The following is a 7,698-nucleotide window of genomic DNA, read 5'->3' on the forward strand; positions in this document are numbered from 1 at the left end:
GTACCACTTACATGTCATTGCTGTAACCCCTGAAGTCTAATCCCAACCCAAGAAGGATGTGGACCCATTGGAATGAGTCCAAAGGAGGCCACAAAGTTGATCCCAGAGCTGGAGCCCCTCTGCTCTGGAGCCAGGCTGGGAGAGCTGGGGGTGTTCACCTGGAGAAGAGAAGGCTCCAGAGAAAACTTAGAGCCGTTCCAGTGCCTAAAGGGGCTCCAGGAGAGCTGGAGAGGGACTTGGGACAAGGCATGGAGGGACAGGACACAGGGAATGGCTTCCCACTGCCAGAGGGCAGGGTTAGATGGGATATTGGGAAGGAATTCTTCCCTGTGAGAGTGGGGAGGCCCTGGCACAGGGTGCCCAGAGAAGCTGTGGCTGCCTCACCTGAGGAAGAATCCAAAGCCAGTTTGGACAGGGCTTGGAGCAAGCTGGGCTAATGGAAGGTGTCCCTGCCCATGGCAGGGGATGGGACTGGATGGGCTTTAATGTCCCTTCTACCCAAACCATCTTGTGATTCTGTGATTCTACAAGTGAGGCGGCCTGGCTAGAACTGGGCAGGACTTTCTCAGGACTCACTGAGAGCTGCCTGTCAGCCACAACCTTGATGTAAGAAGCAGACTGACGGGCTGTGGGGAGAGAGGAAGGTTCAGTCTTCAAACCTCTTCAATCCTTGTCCTTTTTATTGAAACTTTTGGGAGAAGAAATCCTTGTATGTCTGGAATAGAACAGAAATCACATTTCTATCTGCCAGCCCAAATTGTACAATTTTTAGCCCATTGCAAAACTGAGTGTGCACTGACAAGTTTATAGATGACAGTAATAAAATGTCATCCTTCAAACCAGTGATTCTTTACCACTGAATGTTACATAGGATTAAATCATTGTGTTCTGTATGTGTCTGCCCACAGCAACTTCAGGTTGTAGCGCTAGTGCTGATCTGTGATTCTACTGTTTTACAAGTCAAAATTACAAAAATCTTCATGATACAGTACAAGAATTTCCAAACCAGCTAAAAATTATGGATCTTTGTAGAAGAAAAAATGTTACTTCAGAAAAAAATTTACTTACTTGACAATTACTGCTGAATAAAGCAGAGTAAATAGAGGAGGACTAGTACACTGTACTCACTATTGGATACATGCTTCTAAATCAGATCTGCTCTTCCCCAAATACATGGATAGTATTTACATTACAGATTAACTATCCTTGGAGTGAAAACATTATGAAACCTTGTCACTAGGTAAATATCTTTAAGCTAAATGTTCAAGTTAAATTTCAAACTCCTTTGTCCAGTTCATTACATCCTACTGGGCAATGTTTTTCTGTTAAATATCTTTTTGAATTGGTTTTGCTCCGGTTCATGATTCCTAAACAATCTCTTGAAGAAGTTCACAGGGTAAAGGCTTATCATGTCTTTCTAGATACAAATGCCTCTCTTAAACTGTGCTGTCATAACAGTCATGAGGTCTCCCAGCCCTGTTAGTGTGCATGTGGTGAGAAACAAGAAAAATATTGTACTTACAAGTTTTGGAAATTAGAAATAGAAGCACAGCTGATCAGAGGCTCTCTTAATTCATTACCCCACACAGCCTGCCTAGAAAAGAGCTGCTCTGCTACAGGGAAGTGCAGAGACCTATATCAGAAGCAGGCATAAAGTACCTTTAGTTCCCTTCATCTTCAAGTGGAGTCACTTGACCTCCTAAAGAGGCCACTTAATACTCCTTGTGTATAAAATATGCTCAGGTTTACCCAGAGTTTGCTGTCTTGTAACATAACCTCCTCAAGGCATTCAAGGAATGATAAGAAAACGTTGCAGTAATAAGGCAGAATTCTTTTTCTCTGATAGAAAGACCCAGCAAGTTTCTATTTCTTCATCAATATAAGATAGCTTGGACTCAACTGAAACTTTTGTAACCCAATCTACTTTCATGGGGTTTGTTTGTCCTGCAATCTGACCACTTCAGCCGGTCACAGATCTGTTTTATCAACATAAAATGCCATTAATAATTAGATACCTTGGTCCTCTGACCATGGGAACTAAATTATGTGTACCACACAACATCCTTCTTGCTTTTCATCTCTGTGTTAGTTATCTTTTCATCACTGTCATTATAAAAATGGATATGGACTTGAAAATGGGTCATGCAAAAATAAAATATTCCAGAAATTAACCCCCCAAGACATAATCAGAACCCTTAAATCTTTATATTTCACTGGGTTCAGTGGAGCTATAGTGGCTTAAGTAATTCTTTTTATGGTAGTCAGTGATCAGAAAATACTTCTGCACACTCAGTAATGCTTCATCAATCATTCTTTACACACTATAGTAGTTTATTTTTCAATTTATATTTACAAGTTTGGTCTCAGGAGGTTAGTGGCACTTTCACATATTCATGTAAGCTCTCAGTTTCGTAAATGTAGTGTCATGAATAATTGTCATCAGCCAAGAGGGATGTAAAACCTACCAAGTTGTTTTTTTAAAAATTTGAATAACCCTTATCTCACACCTTAGATTTCTTGGTTTTAAGTGTCTCAAATTAATTACTGCTGCCTCGTAGATTCATAAGCTATCAGATATTTCCTGGAGAGACGTAGAGGCACATCCAGAAAATATGACTTGCTCACTAAAGAGAATGCTCCCACTGACTGTGCTAACAGCTAAGGTTTCTTACATCTTCAACAGCTGCAGTCTTGAAAATATTTACAACTTTTTTATCTTCCCTTTTTTCCCCCCTTTCCCATGGTGTCATATGAGATCTGACTGTGTATCATTAACTTTTTGAAATGTCCTGGATATCATTTGGAGCTGGGCTGTTCTCATGTGAAATCATTTTAATGGAATTTAAGTAAGAAGCTCTTACTCCATCTACTAAATCTGGTTTGTTTTAGCTTCACCTTTCAAACTGCCCAAATGCATGACATCTCTGAAAATTTACAATGTATATACTATGAGGTGATACCCAACTTAGTTTGTGCTATGAAAGTCTGATCAGTTCCCATAGAAATAAATTTAAAACATTGTGTTGACTTAATGAAAACTGAATTTGACCCTAGAAGATTGAGACTCTGCTTATATGAACAGAGAGAATATGGTATTTCTTTCACTGTTTAAAGAGAGAATGAAAATTCAGGAATCTCTTATTAGAGAGAAGGAGAGAGATAAAGACGTAATTCCAGTGAATTCAGCAGAGATAAACTGATAAAACTGCTTTCAGATTAATTCTGACGAATTATGCAAAGCCAGAGTAGCTGTTACAGCCTCTGGTTAAAACCAAGACACAAAATATAGATGTTTCACAAGATAGAGACACTGCTGTGTTTGTGAACATAAGGGCATATATTCAGCTCAGCATTTTCATCTTTTTCCCTTCATACTTGCATTTATGATCTCATCTGTGTTTTCTGCCCTTGATTTCTTAGCAGTCACAACCTGCAGTATTCTGAGTGTAGGGACTCTGTGAGCTGCTCTGGATTCTGCTTGGAGAGAACATATTTCAGCACCTGTGGGGCACTGCAGCAGCACAGTCACCTGGACTTTTTAAACTCTCATGCTACAACTTTTGTATTTTACAAACCATACTTCATGTACGGCTAAAGAGTTCCCTGAAAAACAGGCTTGCCCACCTCAAGGTCTTCCTGTGCTCTGCATAGTCTTCCTGAAGTTTCTGGCATGCTTTGGCTCCCTTGGATCTTCCAGAGGGAAGGACAGCAGCTGAAAAACATGAATTAGTCTGTGTGTGACTGGGCATTTTGGGGTTCCTTCAATCAGCTCTGAAACCCTTTCTGGAGGCTTCCACACAGCAGGGACCAGGCTGAAGCTGTTACACCTGTTGGTTGTGAAGTAAAGGGGCACCCACTGGTTCCCACCTTATCTAAAACTTGGCAGCCTTCATCTCTAGTAGGATAATTCATGTGTATCTACACCAACCCTGGAACAGAGCTTGGCCTTCGGATGGGAACAATCATCACTGATGAAATGCTGAAGCAGCATTTCTAAAAGCTTTAAATTCTTTTATACTTAAAAAAAGAGCTGTAAACTCACGCAGAATCTGGATTTTTGGAAAATTGTAGAGTCACAGAGTGGTTTGTGTTGGAAGGTCATGTCATTCCACCCCCTGCCGTGGGCAGGGACATCTTCCACTAGCCCAGGTCACTCCAAGCCCCATCCAACCGGGCCTTGGACAGTTCCAGGGATCCAGGGGCAGCCACAGCTTCTCTGGGCACCCTGTAATTGTGCTTAAAGGTGAGTAACCTCCACTACAGAAAATAAAGTTGCTGGGCCTCCAGCCAGGTTAAATGCTTTGTCTGTTTAATTGATCTGGTTTCTCAGGTGAAAAAGTGTTGTTAAAGCCCAGCTGCTTTGGTGGGACTGTTCCTGTAACTGGGAATTACAAAGAGAGAAAAAAATCCCACGTTCATTTCAACACTGAGGTTCTTAATTAAAACAAAAAGTACATTAAACATGGAATATAAATATGAATTTTAGAAGAAAGGGCAAATGAGGCAGTGTTGGTAAAGGCAGTGAGTAAGGAAACATAACAGATGAATTTGATTAATACATTAGGAATGACAAAATAACCCAAGCAATGTTCAGTTTCCCAGCATTAAGTAACCTTAATTACATTCTACTTCTCTGATAAGTGTTTGTCACAGGGCATCTATCCACCATGTTGAACAATAAATTTTTGTATTTCTTTATGTAACTCTCAGTATCAGCAGCCTCTTTTAAAAAGCGAAGTTAAGGTCACGCAATGTTCTATATTTACAGTCTACAGCCCACTGGAGCCAGATTCAGTCTCCCACTGAATCCCCAGCACCAGCCTGAGCCTGGTTAATGTGAGATTTTTTACCCTGGGGAGAGTAATTGCTGTCTGATCTGTCTGCCACCCACTGAAATAGTGCACTTACCACTTGCTCTAGGTGACAAAGTGAGTACCAAAATTATGACTCAAGGTCTCTACTAGGTTTTACAGATGTATGCATTTTTATATATGAAATTCTATCTGCATTTTCCAGGGGCAGGTAGTGATAGAATGAGGGATAATGACTTTAAACTGAATGAGGTAGGTTTAGATTGGATATTAGGAAGGAATTCTTCCCTGTGAGTTTGGTGAGGCCCTGGCACAGGGTGCCCAGAGAAGCTGTGGCTGCCCCTGGATCCCTGGAAGTGTCCAAGGCCAGCTCAAACAGGGCTTGGAGCAACCTGGGCTAGTGGAAGGTGTCCCTGCCCATGGCAGGGGTGGGACTCGATGGACTCTAAGGTCCCTTCCAACCCAAACCATTCCAGGAGGCTGTGGAGAGCAGCAGTGACGAGGGAAGATTTGCTGCTGCCCAACCCTAATCAGCCCAATCTCAGCTAAACCTGAAGCAAGGGCAAAGTGCTCTGAATTCTCCCCCTTACCTATGGCTGGCAATGATTCTTGTGCCCGTGGATGTCATGTGTGGAGGAGCCAAGGGCTGCCCTGGTGCTCCCCAGCTGTACTGTGTCTTTTCCCCCTTCCCAGGAGAAGCCCAACACTGCTGTCGGAGCTTCTGCCGTGGCTCTTTAGACAGCCTGCTTCCAGGTGACCAAAGACCCCAAATGAACTGTGAAAGGATAAAGAGGGACAAAGGAAGAGTTAACATGAAACATCTGAAACCACATTCCCCTATTTGCAAATTCTCCATATATTTTTCTCAATGGAAATGATCTGTGGAGGGAAAGAGATAATGGCTGTTTATAGAAGTGCCACTATTTGTTATCACTGTGAAATAAGAGTAAATCTTGAAAAAAGTAAAATTATCTAAATTATGAGAGAGGTAGTTAAACCTCACAGTGGTGACATTTCAAACTGTAAATATTGGAATGAAGCAAGCAAGTGAATAATCCCTTTCCATAAAGCATTGCTCATAATAGCTGATATTTTCAGGCCCTATTTTAGCACCTTGCTGTATGTCAAAATACTACTGCCACATTAAAATATAAACTTTAAATTTGAAATGTTACAGAAATAACTCCTCACTAACCTGGGAAAGAGGTGACTGTCAAATTAAACCAAACTAATTCACCAGCATAAACCAGCTTGTCTTCTGGTATGGATGGACTGCAAAGAAATAAGATGATATTTGTACCGAGACAAACAGAATTGAAGTAGGGGACCAGAGTACCTTTCTGGAGGAAGCTGATGGATTATTATTCTACATTACATTTTGTCTGTGTTTTATTGAGCCCATCAGCTGCTGTGCATCCAGTTTTGGGCAGGGAACATTTGAGTTTTATTCATCAGAAGCACTTTTAATATTTACTCTGCTACAACCAAAAGCAGTTTTGCATTTCAAAGGGATTCCTTGTATTTATTCCCTCATTAAACAACCTATTTTTCAGCTGGAGACAGGTTTCATATACTGAAGTGTTAATATTTAAAACTAGCATCTTCTCATGTTGAGGATGTTACCTACTGATTAAACCAGGGATTCAGCTCAGCTGGGCAAGTCACTTCACATCTCTCTGAGGTGTCAGATGGATCATGGGATCCATCTGGGATCAGATGGATACCTGTCTCCTCTGTGCAAAGATGGGACAAGGTTTATTAGCTCTTTGTAAAGTTTAAATGATGGATATTGATCCTGAGATGTGAGGAAGATCTTGCTCTTCCTCCCAACCCAGCATAAAATTCAGGTTTCACAGTCTGAGCCTGGGGTGTCTGGGCTGTGGCCTATTGACCCACTGATAAGCAGCATGTAGGTGAGCAATTAAACATCAAAGCCCTGGCTGGGAAGGGGGAGCTGATCCAGGTTAAGCAGTTTCCATGAAGTTTAGCTTTTGGGCTGTATAATGCCCCTCACACATGAGGCAGAGCAGATCAGCTGGAGTTTGGTGATCAAGGATGGCTCCTCTTGGTCTGTCACCACACTGAAGGTCAAGGTCCTGCTACTCTGATGCTTTCGGGGTTAGGAGAATATCTTGTCTTTACATTTGTTCTCATTAAGTATTTGCACAAGAGTTTTTGAGCACTGAAGTTTACAAGAAATGACTGAATGTGGCACTCAGTGCTCTGGACTGGGTAACTTGGTGAGGATCCGTCACAGATGGGACTCAGTTATTTTGGAGGCCTTTTCCAACCTGAATGATTCTGGGATTCTGTGTTGTTTTCCACAGAGGGAGTGTGTGACTTTATGCTCACATTGCTTTTGAACCTAGGAGACCTTTTCCTTCTTACCAGTTATACCTGAGCTACATTCCCACTCCAAAGCTCAAGCAGAACAAGCTAATTGCTAAGAGACTTGCTGTACATAGAGCTACTAATTGCAATTAGAGTATAACACACAAGAAGGCTGACATTAAATTTGCTATTTGGCCTTCATCAGCTCACCTGGACTGGGGTTGTACACTTCATTTCCTGTGGGGTATGCCCAGCCCCTGCCCTGGAGGGATCTCTGCTGAGATAAGAGATTTTGAATCGCCCAGCAGGACTCCCTGGAAAGGCAAACACTTCCTTGGTCATGGCGAGAAAAGACAGACCCACAATCCTTTAGGAGACCCTATGCAGATCCTTTGTGACCCATTGGTCTTTACCCATCCCAGATCCTCTGTAACCCATTGGTCCTTTACTGATCCCCTGTATCCCTATAAAAGCAAGCCCTATGGGCCCCTGTGGCTTAGAGAAGGTTCTCCTCCCTGGCTTTCCCCTTTGCCAGAGGGGACCAACAATAAAGCTA

At 42.1% G+C, this 7,698-nt stretch overlaps 1 long non-coding RNA gene across 1 annotated transcript; it reads right to left on the bottom strand.

Moving 5' to 3' along the window:
* Positions 1 to 672: 672 nt before the first annotated feature.
* On the bottom strand, positions 673 to 6,284 carry LOC138114064 (uncharacterized). Its single transcript, XR_011152469.1, has 6 exons — positions 6,187 to 6,284; positions 6,007 to 6,083; positions 5,402 to 5,586; positions 3,625 to 3,712; positions 1,523 to 1,633; positions 673 to 715 (listed from the first exon to the last, which is right to left on the bottom strand). It is a non-coding gene; the product is annotated as an uncharacterized lncRNA (long non-coding RNA).
* Positions 6,285 to 7,698: the final 1,414 nt, after the last annotated feature.

Source organism: Aphelocoma coerulescens, chromosome 8 (assembly GCF_041296385.1).
Source record: "Aphelocoma coerulescens isolate FSJ_1873_10779 chromosome 8, UR_Acoe_1.0, whole genome shotgun sequence".
NCBI classification, from domain to species: domain Eukaryota; kingdom Metazoa; phylum Chordata; class Aves; order Passeriformes; family Corvidae; genus Aphelocoma; species Aphelocoma coerulescens.